The sequence below is a fragment of the Prionailurus bengalensis genome, chromosome A3, assembly GCF_016509475.1.
Source record: "Prionailurus bengalensis isolate Pbe53 chromosome A3, Fcat_Pben_1.1_paternal_pri, whole genome shotgun sequence".
Classification (NCBI taxonomy): domain Eukaryota; kingdom Metazoa; phylum Chordata; class Mammalia; order Carnivora; family Felidae; genus Prionailurus; species Prionailurus bengalensis.
The window spans coordinates 112,479,162-112,499,961 of NC_057354.1; the positions used below are offsets into that span (position 1 = coordinate 112,479,162).

The window sequence follows — 20,800 nt, forward strand, 5'->3', positions numbered from 1 at the left end:
AAGAAATAGGTATTATGTTTAATAATACCTATTTAACCCTGCAGAGATTAAAAGATTTATTTTACATATTTTATTAGAAGGGATCAGCAGAGTTAGCACTGGCACACCGGTGTTCTGAATCTAATCCCAGTTATGTATACATGGGCATACTATACACTGACTTAAAATGGGTCTCGTCAAGTGGTACCATCCACTTAAATGTCTACTCATAAATAATTCACCATGACAATGGACATTACCATATAATTGATAGGAGTTAGAAGCCCTGGTAAAGCCATATATAGCATCAAGAGGTTTTCATTTTAATTTGTAAATCAAATCTGCAAGGCTATTATGGGATGACTGAAATTCCATTTGACTTGCAGTGTTCCAATTTAAACCAAGAACTGGACTATTGTGTCATGCAAAGTGAACAGAGGTATATTTGATGCATTCACACCACCTCTATACACCCATTGATTTTACTCCCGTGGCTCTTCTCTTGATGCAAGAGCAAGGAAAAGAACAGCAGTGGGTAACACCACAGGAGTGCTAATTACACCAGGCCTTGTCCTAAGTGCTTTATGTATACTGACTTTAAACCTCACACCACCCTTGTAAAGGAGCAATTATTATCCCCTTCTGTAGACTATAAAACGGAAACATGAGGAATAGAAGAACTTGTTAAAGGTTGCATAGCAGGTCAGCAGCAGAGTTGGGTTTTGCCTCTGACTCCGAACTGCATGCATTTAAAGAGGAAAGTGGACCACCTCTCATAAAAGTGATTACTTAATGGAAGAGAACCAACAAAGGACTTTGGAGTCACACAGAATGGTTAGATCTCTGACTCCATCGCTGTCCAGCTAACGGTGTTACTCTGAACAAGATGTTTCCTCAGGCTCGAGTAAGAAGGCACTACTTCATTGCATATTAGATAGTGACTAAATGGTAATTATAGAAGATGAGCAGAAATTACACTTTTCAAATAACTTACTCAAAGTCATTAATAAAAAAAAAATGTCTAAAGGGGTTGGATGGCTAGTTTTCTATAATTCAGGAGCAGGAGAAGAAGCCACACCTCTCAACTCTGTTCAGCGTTCTTTGAACCACAAAGGAGGAAATAAAGGACTCTTATCTAACTTACAATTTTTTTTCAGTTTAAAAAGTTAACTTTGAAGTGTCTTCAATTCTTTTCATCTGTTTAAAGACATATCTACTGAAAGTGTTATCAGACCATCCTCTCAATGTTGGATATATGTCACAATTAAATACACATAACTGTAAATGTTCCCCCTCTTCTCAAATACTGAAATACAATTAATGAATCATCTTGGAAAAAGAAAAATAAAAGTAGCAAGCATAGTCCTATCTGTGTCCTCAAACCGATCGAATCAGAGGAATCATTTGTCTTGCTTCTTAGAACTAGGATGTCTGCTTATTTATGTATTTGACAGCGGCTGTAGATTGAAGTAAGAGGTCAGGGGAACCACAAAATATTATAAAAAATAAAATCAAACCCAAGCAAATCCAAAGAAAACTTTGAAATCCAGGGAACCTGCAACCTTGGCTCACTTACCCATTAGCAAAATCCCTGAGCCAATCACTTGGTACATTTTAATCAAGACAATGAAAATACAAGCTGTCAAGCAAATCATGCTGGTCTTAATGAACAGTTCTCAAATAAAGCAATCCTTGCTACCTGCACTGGCATTGGTAGGACAGGACGAAAATGGACCCTGTCATATTTTATTGTTTTTGTACAGGAACGATGTGTGCTCAATGAGAATGCAAGATTTAAAGGGAGGAGTTTTAAAAATCTTTTCGGAGTACCTAGCATATGACTGAACACAGAGTTATAAAAACAGTAAAAGTCTCACAGCTGAACTGAATTGAAATATGGCTCCTAAGACCATTAACAACAAACAAAGGTAAAGGGATTTGTTCATTTGATAGTATAGAGTCACTGTCTTATAGAAGTGAGATCTACAGATAGATTAAAGAAATGTGCAGAATTATAAAGATTGCATGTAGTGAGGATCCGTCTTCATGAAAAATGACAGAATTCTCCCTCCATGTAGCACATGATGAAAACACTTTAATTCACCATTCTTTCATTTTTTTAATTTGAATAATGGATGTCACCTGAAAACAAGCCTTGACCACCTGTGTAATTTTTTTTTTCTTATTAATGCAGTATTTATTTGTCTTCCCTCTGTCAGACCCCGAGCCAACCACTTTCTCCAGGTTGTCTGAGGTTTAGGAAAAGAAAGCTACAGGGTAGATGAAACATGGGAGAAAGCCATATATGAGGTGGAGAAGGCTCCTTCACATGGTGAAGAGTTTCAGAAAGGCCGCCATCAGGCAAAAGAGTCCCATGGCCTCCAAGAGGGCAAAGCCCGAAAAGGAGCTATTGCTTCAGAGAGGGGTTCCTGGCATAACAAATGATGAGGCTCCCAAACACAGTCCCAATTCCAATACTCCTACCGTGGCAGCCTAAAGTCCCAATGAACTTGGCTGCTGTGTTGATGTCTATTGAAACGCCACTGGTTCGGAAGCTGCAGCTAGGCATAAGTCAGGTCAAGGGATTTGGGGCTGCCAAGTTGCTGATGCTCTCATCTGTCAGTTTCTCTGATGGTTTTAGATAGTGATCAGCTCAACAGCTGAGAGGTGCTACTGACCAATAAAGGGGTGGGAACAGACTTCCTACAGGGGTACACTTTTGGGGGATGAGGGGCTATGACAGGACAGCTGCTCCCAGCGCAGAGAAGACAGACCTATACTTAATCTTTTTCAAGATGTCCCAGCTCTGAAGTTACAGCAGCAGAAACTGAACATTTAGCCTGGAAAGAAAGGAATTGATATTTAGCAGTCCAAGATACCAACAGTGTTTTGACGATGTTTTCTTTAACAGCATAGTATCTGAGACTCATGATAGTATACAAAATGAGCAAACGACAGAAATCTAGACAATTTTTTTAATGTAACAAGACTGTGTGTAATGAACACCAAAAGTGACAGTACAGACAAGGGCTGTGGGAGCTCAGAGAAAGGACAACAGCAAGGGCTGCCCTGGGGCGGGGATACCCCGTCTCAGAAACTTGGTCCTTGCTAAGAACTCACACTGCCTCACTGTCCCCTGCAGAGCCTCTCAGAGAATTCTTTGGATTTCACTTGGATAAATATGAAATAGATAAAATTACAACAGTGAACAGATTATGGATATTCTCTTTACTTGCCTTTACTTATCTACATGCCAAGCTGAACAAAAGACAAAGTAAATGAGACGTGCAAAGAAAGACTGAGGAAAAAAAATGCAAATAACTTAGAAATAAATACACATAATTGTGATCATAAGCTTCTACTTTCTACCTCTACTTTTCTTCTTTTTCACCTGTGTCTTGCTATACTTTTGTTTATCCTCTTAAACCAGCTTCAATCCTTTCTAGAATGTGGCATAACATACATTTAAAATAAGAAAACACACATCATCAAAGACCACTGTATTGAAAAAATATACTATTCTACGTGTTGGTGTTTCTCAAGCTTAATTTAACTCCTAGAGCTCTATTAATGCACATCTATCCACATCCATTTGTAGTGCTTTTAGGGATGCAAGTGCGTATGCGGATAAGTGCACTTATAAGTTCACAGCTCAATAAATTTGTATAAAATAAACATTTCTATTAACAGCACCAACATCAAGAAAAGAGAAATTACCAGAATCTGGAGAAGCTCTCCTGTTCTACCTCTCTGTTTCTGCTTTAACGATGGTACCCACTGTCCTGACTTTTATCACCATAGTACAAGATGGTCTTTTTTTGTATATTATAAAAATGGGATCATACCATATGTATTTTTCTGTGTTTTTTGTCCAAATTTGTGTCCATATAATCATATTTATGTTACTCATTGTATAAACTTAAATTAATAAATTCCCTGGATAAATGACCATTCAGATCATTTGCCAATTTTTTAATTGGGTTATTTGTCTTTTTGTTGTTGAATTATAGGAGTCTTTATATATTCTAGATACAAGTCCCTTATCTCCCAATCTATGGGCTGTCTTTTAGCTTTTTTTTAAATTCTAATATAATTAACATACAGTGTTATATTACTTTCAGGTGTACAATATAGTGATTCAACATGTCTATATATTACTCAGTGCTCATCATAATAAATGTACTCTTAGTTTTTACATTTAGGTTTTTTATTCAAGTTAATTTTGCCCGTGAAGTGAAGGTCCAACTTCCTTCCTTTGCATGTGGCTATCTTGTCATCTCTATAGCATTTGTTGAGAATACTATTCTTTCCCTACTTTTGATGTTTTTGTCACTGTTGTCAAAAATAAGTTGACCATAGATGTATGGATTTAAATACAGTCTTTCAACTGTATTCCATAGATCTATATGTCTATCCTTAAGCAAGTACTGTAATGCCTTGGTTTTTGTTCCTGTAAAGTATGCTTTGAAATCAAGATGTTTAAGTTGTCTTACTTTGTTCTTTTTCAGGATCATTTTGGCTATTCTGGGTCCTTTGTACTTCCATACAAATCTTAGAATCATCTGTTAATTTATACAAAGAAGTCAGGTGAAATTTTGATAGAGATCTCAATGAACCTGTAGATCAGTTTGGGGAGTTCTGCCATTTAACAATGTTAAGCCTTTTAATCCATGAATATAGCATGTTTTTCTATTCATTTCGATCTTTCTAGATTTATTGAACAAAGTTCTGTAGTTTCCAGAGTACAAACTTTGCACTTCTTTTGTTAAATGTATACCTAAGTATTTCATTCTTTTTTACACTTCATAAATGGTATTGTTTTCTAAATTTAATTTTTATATTTTTATTGCAAGTATATAAAATATAATTGAGCTTTATATAATGATCTTATATCCTGAAACATTGCCAAAATGATTTATTAGTTTTAACAGTTATTTATTGGATTCCTTTCTATATATATAAGATCATATCATCTGGAAATAGAAATATTTTTATTTATTCCTTTCCAATCTGGAGACCTTTTATTTATTTTTCTTGCCTAGTTTCCCTGGCTAGAATCTCATGTACAGTGTTGAATACAAGTGGCAAGAGTTTCCTAATTTTAGTCATTCACCATTAAGTATGATGTTACCTGTGGAATTTGAGTAGGTAACACAAAGTTGGGGAAGTGTCTTGTATTCGATGATCATAGGAGTTTTGCTTCTTCTTTCTGTAGACATGATGTATTACATCAGTTGATTTTTGGATGTTAAAACTAATTGCATTCTTGGGATATGTACCACTTGGTCATGGTGTATAATTATTTTTGTGTGCTTCTGGATGTGGTTTGCTAATTTTCTTGAGGATTTTTACATCCATAAGAGATACTAGTACACACTTTTGTTATTTCAAGGTGTCCTTGTCTAGTTTTGATATGACAGTGGTACTGGCGCTATAAAAATAAGTTGGAAAATGTTCCTCTCCCTTATCTACTTTGGAAGAGCTTGTGAAAGATCAGTATTAATTGGCAATTAATTTAGAATCATTAATGTTTTACAAGATAGAGGTTAGGAAGTACTGTTTCTGATAAGCTAGTTTCTAGACAGAATAACATAACAATCTAATATTTTTCTTTTTATCTTGAGATTCCTTTTGATTTTCTTAAACACTTTTGGAGAAATGACTTTGCAGATAGTAGCCAGAATTTATTTTATTTTATTTTCAGTTAAAATTTCCTGATGCCTAGTGATATGGAATGTTGAAGTATGCTAGAAACACTTTGCTCAACACTGATGAGAACTTAATAACCAGGTATTAGCCTTGAATTAGTTAAGTAATTTGATATTGATGCTGTTATTTGGTTGCTGTTTCTCTGTTTTGTTTTTTTGTTTTGTTTTGGTTTTTTTGTTTGTTTGTTTTTTTCTGTAGCTTTTTTGGTTTAGGATATAAGGCAAGGTTACAATGAACTCGTCACAGTGTCCTCTAGAAGAAGATATCCAGAAACATAGTAGTAACACAACTTGGGTTGCATTATGAATACAGGAAGGGAAAGTGCACACCATGAGGAAGAATGGAGCATCTCATTATCCTCATGGAGGATCTTACAAAGAACTTATTACAATTTGGGCTTTGAGTAGGTGTTTTACAAGAGCATTCAATCACGTGAGGCTTTGGTCTAAATTAGATGCTCTCAGGAACTGTAAATAGTTCTATAATTGAGTGAAAACCTATCTCATTTACAAAGGGAGAAGACCAGAGTAAAGAGTAAAGCTAAATCTGGGATAGGGTGATGTTAGATATTTTAGGGTTGGCACCGTGATGTTTTTCTTTTAATCCACATCAAGAATTGTTCGTGTTTTTGTATCACTTCATTACAGTCACAGAGTAATGCTGTCTAGCTGTTGGTCAGGTCAGCTCCTAACAATATCAAGGCCTACCTGTCAGAGTCCAGCAAGTCCTGAATTTTTAGGGGCTAATTTTCCTTTCCTCATGGATGAACTATATGATAAAAAGCACATAGTCATAATAAACAGCACATTAAAATAAAATCAAAGAACCATGGTGATATAATTAAATTTACAACATTACATTTTGTACATTAAAACAAAGCAACTCTTCTATGCTATTTTTTTCCCTTGGTGTTGTCCACAATATAAAGATATATAAAGTACTGTATGATCTAGCAGAGAATGCTGGGGGAAAATTTTATAGTAAGATTGTGACTAGATCTCATGTTTGAACAATCAATACAATCCAAAGTGTGGTCTAATGATCACAGCCCCTCATGAAAAACAATTTATCATTGAAAAGTAATAGCTTTCTAATAATGTGACAAATATTATTCCTAAATCTCAAAGTCAGCAATAAAGTTTGAAGTCCTCTATTTATATTCTAATCTTTCACTAGGTTCTACACTATCAATTTACTAAGTTTCATGTTAACCTTGGAGAGTTAAAGGACGCTCTTTGGAGTAAATCAGCTGTTTGTCCTTCAGAACAGTGAATTCAAGTGAAATACAAACCCATGAGAAGACCTACTTTTAAAACAGAGCCACTGGATTATAATTTGCATATTCCTTTATTTTTTAAAGAAATTTGCTTATTTCCATTCATATTATTTTATTAAAGTAACCTGACATCACCATTACTGATGAATTTGTGTCACTGGTGAGAAACATATATATGCCAGTGTAGGCTTAGACTTCAGTTCACTTCAAAAAATAATTCTACATGCAAGTTACACAACAACGTGTGTAATGAAGCATATCCATGTTGTTGAAATGATGTCAGAATAGCCTGAGCATTGTTTTCCCTCACTAAAGTTGCATTGGATAACATATATGTTTTACACACTAAATAACACTAAAAGACTGCTTAATAGTCTTTTAGTGTTTACATTGTCAAATTCATTCTAAATAATACATAAAATTAATTAAAAAATTTATTAACATTTTTGAAAGTATAAGTACATGTATGTGAGCTAATGTTACTAAGCCAATATCCCATAATATGTATGTTTTGTAATATTAATTCTCTTAGAGCAAATACCTCTGCTTTACCCTTACTTATGTAAGGTTGACTTAGCTATTAATAAATTATTCTTCCATATAAGTTGTAGACACATTATGTTAGGTTTATATTTCAAATTGGAAATGTCACTGGAGGACAATGAGTCATCCAGGATAACTGACTGATTTATAATGGTTAGCCATTTCTTCTAAAAACAGGGAATGTTTCTGGAAAAATTAAGATCTTCTTTTACTTCCTTAATTATTTCTATAGTTTTTTTCCATATTGTACACTAGATAAATTACCACATAACTTGAAGTTTTTGTTGTGAGTGTGATGGTGTCCTATTTTGAATTTTCTAGTTGGTGCAAAGAATATGAAGGGTCTAAGATTTTTACCCAGTATACAAGCTAACAAGTTAGCCTACCACACTTTAATGGATGCCCGCAGGAAAAACCTGATTCTTGGTTCAGAGACCAAGGGTAATTTATTACTCACAGCAATAACATTAGCCAGAATATTAGTTTTTTGCCCCGGTTCTCTGAGCTCCAATTACCATGGAGAAATGAGAAGAGGACCAGAGGAAGGAACTTTGAGGACAGAGAACGCACACCTTTTATAATGGAAAATAAACAAGTCTGTCCTATTCTAAGTACAAATATCCTTAAAAAGATAGCCTAGAACAAAGGCAGCCTTGCCTTTGCCCACAATATAGATGAGAGAGCCATAGAGAGGCGCCTCTCTTTATTTGGTTATTTCTGCAGTACACAAATATTACTGCTTCTCAAAGGTTGATTGTGTGTCCAGGCAACTTACAAGACTCTCATTTGTTCCTATAGTTTGTATGCTGATTCTGTTGCTTGCTTTCCCTTAGGTAGATGATTAAACATCTATATATACCGACAATTGTATGCTTTCTTTTCTAATCCTTGCAACTCTTAATTCATTTTCCCTCTTTTAACATTAGGCAGAACTTCCAGGGGTCTATTAAATGTGGCTTTGTCACTGATGTTAAAAAAAAAAAAAATCTACAGGTGTCTAAAATTTCTCTGTCAGATATAATGTTTGTTATTGGGCTTCTTGTACCATTTTTATTAAGTTAAGGAAGTTTTCTTCCAGCCTTCATTTATTGAATTTTTTAAATTAATAGATGCTATGTTTTGTAATATTAATTCCAAAAGAATGTTTTTCTTTTAATAGACTGAATATTGTCGATAGATTTTTCTGATACTGAACCATTCTTATATTCATATGCAATCATGTGATTAAATAAAACTGTAGGATTTGGTAAGCTTATGCATTATTTTAAAATCTATATTCCTAAGTGAAATGGGCCTGTATTATTTTGTCATTACCCTTATGGTAATCAGGAGTACACTAGCTTCATAAAATGAACTGGGCATCTTTACCTCTTATTCTAGTTTGTGAAGCAATTTGTATAATGTAGGAATTTAATATTATTTGAAAGTTTGTATGAATTCACTTCAAAGCCTTCTGAGACCGGCTTTTTGATTTGTTTATGTCTAGGGGCAATCTTGGCTATTTTAATTTTGTTTAAAATTTATTGTTATGTTTTGGAACAGGACATTTTGACAGCATGTATTTTTCCATAATTTATACACTTTTCAAAGTTTTAAAATTTGTTAGTGTATATCGGAACTTATATATGACCATGGAACTATCAAAAGTAGTAAGAATAGGACAAATTAGCAGAAGGGGTTAAATAAACTCCTTCAAGGAGGAAAAATGAAAATGGATGTGTACTTAACAGTACATTCAAAAGTGACTGAAAAGATTAATGGTCTACATGTGAAAGATAAACTATAAGACAATAGAAGAAAACAAAACTGGGTATCTTTATGATCTGTAGGCAGGAAAGTACTTTGAAAACAAAACTTCAGAGTCAGAAATCATAACACAAAACTTTGATGAATGTTATTACATCAAAAGTAAGGATAGTTCTTCAGGGGAGGACACAAGAAACAAAATGAATAGATGGATGACATAGTGGGAGAAGGTGTATAAATGAAAGAGAGATTTAATGAGGGGGCGCCTGGGTGGCGCAGTCGGTTAAGCGTCCGACTTCGGCCAGGTCACGATCTCGCGGTCCGGGATTTCGAGCCCCGCGTCAGGCTCTGGGCTGATGGCTCAGAGCCTGGAGCCTGTTTCCGATTCTGTGTCTCCCTCTCTCTCTCTCTGCCCCTCCCCCGTTCATGCTCTGTCTCTCTCTGTCCCAAAAATAAATAAACGTTGAAAAAAAAATTAAAAAAAAAAAAGACACGCATGTTAACATAAAGAGAAGCAAAGAGAAGCTATCAAAAACCCACAGCAAACATAATGTTTACTGAGAAATGTTAGAAGCATTTTCTTTTTTAAATGAGAGTTGAGCAATGATGCCTGCAAGTTGTGTTTGGGTTTGCAGGCACACAACATTGAATGCATCAAAGTAAAATCCCAGTCCTCATGCGGTTTTTGTCACTTTGGGTCTTTCATTAATGGATATTGTCGCTTGAACTTGTACCAGATGGGGAGATGTTGGTCAAAGGGTGCAAACTTTCACTTATAAAATGAATAGCTTTGGGGGATTTAATGTACAGTATGGTGATTATAGTTAACCATAGTGCGTTGTATCCTTGAAACTTGCTAAGAGAGTATATCTTAAGTGTTCTCACCCCAAGAAAAAAGGTACCTGTAAGAAGTGATGAAGGTGTTAATTAGCTTGACTGTGGCAATCATGTCACAATTCATGTGTATATTAAATCATAACATTGTACACTTTAAGACAAAAACAGCATATTGTACAACCTAAATGTATACAATTTTTACTTGTCCATCATGCCTCACTAAAGCTGAGGGGGAAAATGAAAAATATATATAGAGATTTTTAAAACATTTGTTTAAATAGTTCAGGAAACCCTGGATTTTATTATTTATACCTAGCAAGATTCAGGGAGGGTTTTTTTTTTCAAAAATTAACCATATTTTTAATAAGCTTGTATACAAGGAAATCATGAAATAAGCACACATGATGGAACACTGGGTAAAGAGTCCACTGACTAACTTAGATTATTGAGTTGACTTAAAGTAGTATTCCATTACAGAATCTATTATAATTTAGGTGTTTTTTTTTTCTTGACTATTCATTCTGCCTTTTCTGACCGTAGCCTAATGTAGTGTCACCATGGGATTCTGAGTAAGAAGCTGATTTTCAGAAGAGTTATGAATCAAGGAAACAAGTTTTCTATAAATTAGTTAATTTAAATTCCATAAGATTCAGTAAGTCAGAAAACGTTAATGGATATTTTTGTTAAATACAGTGCTGTTATACATTGGGTCAACTAATAACAAAACCTGTATCAAAGTGATTTTTGTGAGTGATAAACATCCAGATCCTCTGAGACTGTATATTATCATCTAGAAATAGAGGTAGCACTTTGTTCTTTTAAATAAGCTTCAAATAATAGTCCCTAATGAGTAATGAACAGAGGAGATAAAACAATTAGATTTTTATCTTTTTACCACTGAATTAAACTTACATTGTAAATTTTGACTTTTAGGCATAGAAGAGTAGAAAATAAGGCAAAAGTTAAAAAAAATAATATAAATGAGTCACCAAAAATTAGATTTCATCAACTGACTAAAGTAGTTTATCATCTTTAGTATGTTTATAACAAGCTAAAGAAAAACTGTTCTTCCATCAGGGAAAAATTTTTGTTACTGGCATTGTTTGTTTCTATTTATTTTTGAACCTCAAAAAACAACATTCACTGTATTGGTTGAATTAATTGAATAATTACTAGTAGGTGACGTTCATGTTTCTGTGATCAGAAAGACAAGAATGTACTGATTTTTTTTTTATCTAATTGAGTTCTGTTTTCATTACCCTGATATTTTAGGAAAGGCCTATTGGAGATAATCAGAATCTGTACTGACTTGTGTTGAGATCTGAAGTCTAATAAACTTATCTGAAGTTACTGGTAAATCCCAGTGACTTAAAATATATGATCACCTTTAATTTAGTGTTTACAATGTACATGCTAGTTTTTTAGTCAAATCTTGGGTCAGAGCGCATCTGATTATTTTTTAGCAGAAGCTTTCTGGTATATTTTGTCTTTAACATTTCCTGCATATGTATTTTTTTATAGTTCACTGGAATGGTTGACACTGATTTTTCCCACCTGGTTACAAAAGAATGGGAAAAGTGAGATCAACAGAGATTACGTGAAGAAAAACAAAAAGCTACAATGTATCACATTGTCAGTTAAAGATCATTTGTATCCTTAAATGAGATCCAGAGAAACAGAGTGCAGAGAATCAATACCAGACAGTTATTATATCAATATTATAGAACCGGCTGGATGGCTTATAGGATCTATAGTTTAATATACAGCAGAGAAATTTAAATGATTAAGGACTCTGACATCACTTTCTTGCCCTCAACAAGGGACGTTAACAAAAAAGGTCAAGTTGAGGTGTGATAAAAACAGATGGTACTTTCCTGGCAGTCCAAAGTACACTGGTTTACCATTATATATGGATATGGAAAATTCTAATTTACTGGAGTGGATATGAAAGTAAGACAATATATGAGACCTGACAATCTGGAAAAAGTCCTTTTGTTCACCTCCTCCACTGTTCTAGCATCTTCTCCTTCCTCCCTTGCATCCATATTGTTCCTATGGGAGGTGTCACACTTTTATATAATCAGGTTACTTTAGGCAAAATTGATGAATTCAGTGGAGGGCATCAGATCCAACCTTTCCCTTAGAGTAATAATTCCTTTCTCTAGGATTTGTAAACTCAGACTTTTAAAAGATCCGAGGCATTCTCTTGGATAACTGAAGTTAAGAAGATATAAGATCTGTAAGTCGAAAGCTGTTAGAGGTCATGTGGATAGAGTAGGTATGTGTAGATAGCAAAAGAAATAATGCCAACATGCACAGTGGAAAAGACTTTACTCCCTAGGAGCAGTTCTCTTGGCCAAGGATGCTTATCTAGACTTCTACTTCCAGAGAATAGAAGCATGTCATTCCTCTACTGGTATCCAAAATTATCAATGAAAAGAAGTTTTAATGATTGTATCCTTTTCCAGTAAACCAGCAGGGGTACATCTGAATGTATTTCTAGTTCAATAGAAGTGAAAACTCCATCGCTGGATTTTGCCTCCACCAAAGTCTTATGAACAAATTCAGGATGATCTAATGTATACGAATAAATGTAGAAGGTCTCAGGTGGTCCTTTTTTTTCTTTAAAGGAATAGTGCTATTGTTGAAATTAGAGTCAGCAGGGAGCTGGTGCTGATATGGGGTTAAAAGCATCATCCAATACTGGGTAATCAATGGGTATTAGGTCAAGTTATGGTCTAACAGTGTTTTGCTGGCTTGAAAGTACTGTAGGTGAAAGAAACACAGGACAGCTTAGTTACAAATTGCACTTTATACAATACGTAAAGAAAATCCTTACAAGGAGACTTTAGAGTTGCCTGGCTTTTCCTAATTTAGTACTCAAAAACACTTAGAGGCTATATTGACAATTGAAAACATGGACTGGGAAGCAATCCAATGCTTAATTGTAGTTTCACATTAAATTTTATTAGATCTAGTGAGTATTTCAGTTAAATCAGTATGATAATATTATAAAGACTGGACAGTTCAGATGACTTCCTATGCATGGTAATCTAGGGGAAAAAACAAACAATGTACTCATAGGAAGAAGAAAAAAAAGCTTTAAAAAACAAGCAATTTTGCCACTAAATGTGGAACAGCATTTAACATTTCCTTCTTAAAACCCTACAGTTTTTGAGGAAGAAAAAATCAGGAAAATGAAACAAAGGTTTTTCCTGGCATAAAATTTCTTTCTCTCTTATTGTAAGTTTTCACAATTAACATAGATCAGAACTGTTCCAGATCTATTTAACCTGTAAAAATGCTCACCTAAAACTCTATTATAATTATCTAGTTGTGAAAAATATTTATTTCCAATAGATATCAAAAAATTGACTCAAATTTGTATGTGAAGAAAATACTCAAGAGGTATGAATTCTTGGCAGGCTTAATGTTTAAAGTAGTAATACCTCTGTATGCATCAAAAAGAACAACAAGATCTTGTTATGCAAGTGAATATTTTTAATACAGATCATCAGAGCTACCATCGAGGAAAGTTCCTTTAATGTCCATTGTCTAACTTAATTCTCACAAGCATAAAAAGTACAACTCCCATGTTACAGAATAGTACATATAAAGTTAAAAAAAAACCACTTGCTTTACAACCCACTTTTTCAATAAGCATTTTTTAATGTTTTTGTTTTATATGAACTGCGCTATAGATTAAATAACAAAATTAATAACTGTTCTTTCCATTGAAGGTCCCTAAAAGTGGTACAGCATGTATCTCTGGCAAGAATTGAACCTGGTTGTCTATGACCCAACATCCTTGATCCTTGCGCAGTGTTCTAAAATCTTCCTCCTACTTGCTCCCCTCCCCTGACACCAAAAAAATTAAAACACAAAGTGTGACATGGAGTAAGTGAAATCAGACCTAATTCTAAAGGAAGTTTTCCCATTTTGCTATATCAGTATGTGGGATTCTTGGGTTTTAAGAGAATAAAAGGTCAGCAGTAAGGCCAATGAATCGAAAATCTTCTGTCAGATAAGATGAGCAGTGTGCAATGGGACCTCTGATAGATGGGAATAAATAGAAGGCATTAGATCATTTGCTCTCTGAGCACTTTCCAAAATATCTTTCTCCTAAGTTCTTAACCTGGTGTTTGCAATTCAAAAGGCACCATGATCTTGTAGACCTTTTCCAATTACAGATCTCATTTTTAGTCCTTGAATCATGAAAAAAAAAAAAAAAACCTTTTTTTATTTCCTGACCAATTCTCTACCATATCCAAACTCCCTGTAAGGTGCTATATCATCTAAAAGGCTATATTCTTTCTGAAATAAATTTTCTTTGAGGTCTCGTTAATTTTCTTCCCTAGACCAAATCCCATTTATTAAAAGTGTTCCAACAGTGTGAAAGCTTTTCTGAGAGATCCTGAAGAAGATAATTTTCATACAGATAAAATGGCTAAAGGAGAGAAAAATAGAACCCTAGTTTGGTTGCCTCTTCAATTAGGTTGGCATGGTCTCCTTAGTTGTAATCTATTTAACTGCTTGCAAAGCTGTTATAAACCCAAACACCATAAATGAACCTACAATTTGCAGAATTCTGTGACTTAAACTATGCTCTGTATCTAGAATGTCCTTAATGTGGGTTATACTGTAAGTGTCAAAGCAAAGGTAATATATAAAAATGCACTAGCTTTCAATAAGTGAAAGTAACAGTGTTCTATTTTGTATATTAGTTTAACCTTTGAAAAATCCTAGGAGATCTTATTATTATCCATATTTCATAAGTAAGGAAAATGAGATAACATGCCAGACTCTCATAGTTAAAAAGTTGTACAATTATTTAGTCTAAATAAATATTCATCATGTGATAATACTGTTTCAAAAAAAAAAGATAATGTGATAATTTATATGACCCAGTATAAGGCTATAAAAAACTAAAGTCTGTTGAGGTCATGTCTAGGTGCCCATCTGCTTTCACTATTTTGGCTGAAATAACTGCCAACCTCTTATATATTAGCCCACCATGCTATCTGGTTTGCCAGTTTTAAAAATGCACTAATTTTAATTAACCTACTATTTCATCCACTTATTTCTTAATTTATTCAGGCCATAAATATGATTTATGCTACAAGTTTAGTATTTAGAAAGCATTGCCTTGAATTATTAAATTAAATTTAATACTACCTAACTTGTCTCCTGCATTTTATGACTTTTAATTAACTGCCCATTATTTTTTAAAATTTTATTTCACCAAAAATAAAATCTTTCCTTTTGAACATATAAAGTCAGCCCAGTTCCTGTTACCTCTGCATGTAAGTGCTTTTTGATTTATAACCTCAGTAACCTAAATGAATCTGGATCACTTAATAAATTCTGTTTTTAAATTTAATCATGCTTTTAGATAATACTCTGACATATAGGAACTTCTAGCAAATTTTGTTCTTTAAATTGAGAAAATGTTGTGACAGCTCTCTTCAAAACACTACCCTTATAAAGAGAAGTAAGATTCTTATCCCTGGCTTTTCTCTTTTAGAGACTGTAGCTTTTAAAACAATGTGAGGGTCTACATAGGCGACTGCCTTAGTCAAACGTGCTTTATTGATATGATACATTTTTCAGGGGAGCCATTCAATTCCTTTCTGGTTTTAAAAAAATTAAAGGAAATCACTAGTGACCACACCGATCCGTTCTATTTTCAAATACCTGCACTGTGATTTGGGACAGCTCTCTGTACTGATAGTAGAAAGTTCTCATCCCTTTCCCTCATGCCATACCCACACAAACAAACATACACAAATACACGGGTACAAACACAAATGCAACTTTGTGTGTGTGTATGTATGTATATATTCAGTCACTGAATATATATACATAGCAGTGAATATATACACATACACACACATATGTATATATATGTGTATATATATTTATACATATATATATCTTTCCCACTTTATGCATGTGTGTATGTAAGTACATATGCATATATGTAAATAAAACTAAATTTAATAGATTCACAAATACACATTAAATGGTATTCAATGGTGAGAAGAATTTTACATCTGAAACATCATAAGCCACATCGATTCATATATTTGGTTACGCAGTCTTGCACTCACACTTCCTCCAAAGCTATTGTTTGTAAAGCCACATTTCAACTCTGTAAGCACGTGGGGTGAGAGAAAAAGTAGAGCCTGCAAAACTGCAATAATTATAATTTTATAATGTTGGCTTCCCTGAGCCTGTCTCTAAGAACCATAATTAATGCAATACATCCGTTAGCTTCTCTCAGGGGTAAAAGCAAGGATCTAATTGAAACCGTGTAAAGCGGTTTCACAAGTGAAATGGAAAGAATATGGGCATTTTACTTCCAGCCCCACCTTTACACAGTCACAGATTATTAATATTTCATAAAAATGTTGTAAACCTTCACGCTAATATCACTACAACTGATGAATTTAGGTCAATAATAACAACTGAATCTTTAATTGGTAATGTTTAATAGAATTTCTTTTCTGGAACGAGGAGCTACAGATTCTGGAAATGATTCTATAATTAGTAACAGTCATTTTATGATTCTGGAGAACTTCTAGATCAGTATATATAAATTTAAGACAAAAGAAATAGTCCATATTCTAGTAAGTAACAAGCTGATTCATATAAAGCTGGTACTGACAGCCTACCTAGATAAAATAAGCTAGGCTTATTATTCCAAAATAATCCATAGGTCAAAAAAGAAGTCATGGATATTAGACAATAAACTGAATGATTATGAAGATAAGCTCTTTATGCGAAAGGCCAGTGTACTTGTCTATACACTGAAGCCTGATCATCAAACAGGTACCGTTTGGCATATGGTAGATGCTGGGTAAATACTTTGCAGTTAATGAAAATAAGCCAGGCTTCCCCTACATTTACTGTGTCTGGCCTCACTCTTTGAACACTGTAAACAATGCAGGTAGGAGTCTCAGTTTTAATTATGAAAAACAGTACCTATTTCTTCAGCTGCCCCCTCCAGTTTTCCTCCTCCTCCTCCTACCCGTGCTGCAAAAATAGGAAACCTGAATGCTGAGCTCTGCTTGTAATCTCTTTTTGAAGAATCTTTACCTGTTCTTGAGGTTTTTGGCACAGGTTTAAATCTTTCATACCCAGTAGGTGCTATCATCAAAGGAATTACATTCAGTTACTGTCGGATTCATTTACTGCGAAGTATTTACCCAGCATCTACCATACGCCAAACAGTACATGTTCAATGATTAGGCTTCAGCGTATAGACAAGAACACTGGCTTTTCGCATAAAGAGCTTATCTTCATAATCATTCAGTTTATTGTCTAATATCCATATGACTTCTTTTTTGACCTTTGGATTATTTTGGAATACAGTTCCAAATTTCCAAATACATGGGAATTTTCTAGTCATTTTTTCTTTGTTACTGATTTCTAGTTTAATTTTATTGTGGTTAAGAGGATCTACCCTCTTTGATTTTAATGTTTTAAAGATGAAATTTACTCAAAACGTGGTCAACTTTGTTAAATAATCCATGTGCGCTTGAATGTTTACATAATTGTATCAAGCAGTGTTTTAATATTTCCATTAGGTCAAGTTTGTCAGTATTATTTCTCAAATTTTCCATATTTTTTACTGTTTTCATCTTTTTCTACTTGTTTGAGCAGTTGCTGAGGGAGGTATATTAACTCTCCTACTCCAATTATTGTCAATTTCTTCTTGGGATTCTGTCCTTTTTTTCTTTATTTGATAATGTGTTATTAGGTCTGTACAAATTTAGAATTACAATTCCCAAGTGAATTTAACCATTTATTATTATAAAATATCTCTCTTATTAATACTAATATCTTTTGAATAAAATCTACTTAAACTGATATAAATATATTAACGGAGCTAAACCAGCTTTCTTTTGTTTAGTGGCACATATTAACTTATTGTGTTATGTAACTTTGGTATCTTTCTAAGTGTATCTTTTACATGCACAATGTAGTTAGATTTTGTTGAAATTTAAATCCCTTTTATCTTGAATTGATTAGCTCATTTGAATTTGGTAAAATTACCATTGTAGTGCATTTAAATCTACCATTTTATAATTTGCCTGAACTATGTTTCTTTTTCTTTCTTTTCTTCTCTCATGTTGATTAAATTTCATTACCCTGTTTTTCCATTCTGTGCTTGCCAGTTACTCATTTTCTGTATGTTTTTTTTTATTGTTATCCTAGAAATTACATTATAAACTTTGACTTACTGCATTCGTATATAAATTTGTACTTTAATTGGGGATTATGATGTGATTTTAGAGAGCATTTAACATACAAATATAATAGGTTTTACTTTTATATAAGAATTTTAATATGTTTTAGCTATATTTAGTATAAAATCTTTGAATGTTAGGAATGGACTATTTACTTAAAGCATGAGATAGCTATATGCAAGAGTAAATTAACAGTACACAAATTATTGTGAAAGCCAGGATTAGATCTACTTTTTGTCACTTAGCAGGATACTGTGACCTTTGTTTATTAGCTGTCACATATCCAAAAAATGACCTTAATTTTCATGTTTCATATGAATGTTCAGTATCCTGTTAGAAGTTGCAAGGTAAATAATAAAATCCCAAAATACTTAAAAGTAAATAAAATAATTATAACTTTAAAGAGTATAATAAGAAAATATTCTTATCTGGTCATAAAGAAAATGTTTTTAAAGTGCTCTCAGTTAAAGAAAAATAAAAAAAAAACTTTGGTAAGAATTTGGTTATTAACCTACAGCTTTCCACTACACTGATACTAGGAAACTTCCAGAAATAATACCATGTATTGCAGTGTATCATTGAGGGTATAGTTTTTAATTTTCCCTGAAAGATTTCCTTAATATAATATTATCTGTGGAGAAAGGCAATAGTATAGTGTGGCAGGTGCTGCTGATGCTCAGTCTGTATCCTCTCCACCTTGTCATTTCGGTAGATTTCTACACACTTTCAATAACCAGTATCTGAATCTCTTTGCCTCAAGGCGAATCTCTGTGGAAGCTTAAATTGCCGTACTGCAGACCTGGTGTCACAGAGAAGTCATGGCTCATCAAAACAATATCTACCAAAAATTGATCTCAGGTGGTACATAAATACCCCAACTCCCTCACCCAATAGGGACCATGACTTTGAGATTTCCTCATGTAGTTTAGGCTCTAGTTGCCTATTATGGTAATTTGTTTGGTAATGCATCCTTCATTAACTTATCCCCTTCTCTATCTCAATGTCCACTTAATTGCTTGTATTTTCTGAAATATCTCACAAACAAACTACTGACACGTGCATCATTCTCTCAGTGTCAGTTTCTGGGGGAACCCAGATTAAGGCACTTCGTACTAGAAGTGGTTTTAGGAAGCAGATCTTCAAGATAAAATTTTGAAATTTTGTCACTCAGTGAGTAGATGTTTCTAGGACCCCATTACTAGTAGTAAGTACGGTAATGAAAATTCCAGAGATGCTATAGCATTATAATAACCAAGCCATTTAGCTGTGGTGAATTGGGATATAAATGAAATAAAAGGCACTGGCTTGTGTAGTATCTCTTGTGATAGGAGACAATAATTATTGCAGGAGTGGTCAAATTTTTTGATCACTAAGTAATTAAAGTACCCTGAAGGTCATGTCATCTGGTATGAAGAGGCAAGCCACATGCTTTAGCAGCATTAAAGACTCACCCACACTGTATCTAGTGAGCACACCGAGCTCAATATCAGGCCCCAAAACAAAGGTATAAAGAAAGTGAAATTCACATCCTGGCAAGTCTTCTATATTCAAGTCAGAGCCATGATAAGGGAAGGAGGGGACTTTAAGACCCTAAATGAGATACCTAGGTAAAATGTTTGAGAACTCTGACTGCTGATATTTCCTAGAACCCCCTGGGCTAGCAGAAATGGCACACTCTTCTTACCAGACAATAACAGTGTCCCTTCCTCTGGAGACCATGCAAAGACTTCAGCTGAGGCAGATCTTGTACAGCCAGAGCCGCTCCTAATTTCCCTCATTGTTTCTACACTAGTAATTGTGATTACAGCTCAGCAGGCCCCAGCTGGAGGAGTACTGGAACTGGCATATCAGGTAGCTATTGCTGCATAACAAATTCCTACAAACTTAGTGGCTTAAAATAACATATAATAACATAGTTTCTGTGAGTCAGTCTAGACATAGCTTAGTTGGATCACATTTGGTCTCTCACACAGCTGCTATCAAAATGTCAGCCCAGGCTTTGGTATCACCTGAGGCCTAACTGGGGAAGCAGCTTCTTCCAAGCTCATGTATTATGGGTAGCATTCAGATCCCGCAGGCTGCTGGACCATGATACTGCCTGCCTTGTACAATAAAAACAACAACACACACATACAACACAAAAACCTTAAAAACATGTGATCAAAAGGCTGATGTCAGCTACCACAATGCAACATCATAACCATAAAACCAATTTCCAGGGAGCCTGTTCCAGAAGAGGCTGCATCCTCTCAAGGAATACTCTATAAAACAAAACAAGTGTACCTAATACCAAATTTCATAATCTTTCCTCAAAGGGACCTAAAGGGCCCACTTTTATAATTTGAAACGTGTTATAAACTCTGGGCTAACAATATGCTAGGGAGTCCAAAATGTCATCACAGACCCCTAGTTAGGATGCAAGCATGTGGAGGTCGGATGATAGATGGAATACTGGCCT

The 20,800-nt window shown here is 34.2% G+C and overlaps 1 pseudogene; it reads right to left on the reverse strand.

Moving 5' to 3' along the window:
• Positions 1 to 2,304: 2,304 nt before the first annotated feature.
• LOC122467109 overlaps positions 2,305 to 20,800 on the reverse strand; it is a 58,672-nt pseudogene continuing 40,176 nt past the window's right edge.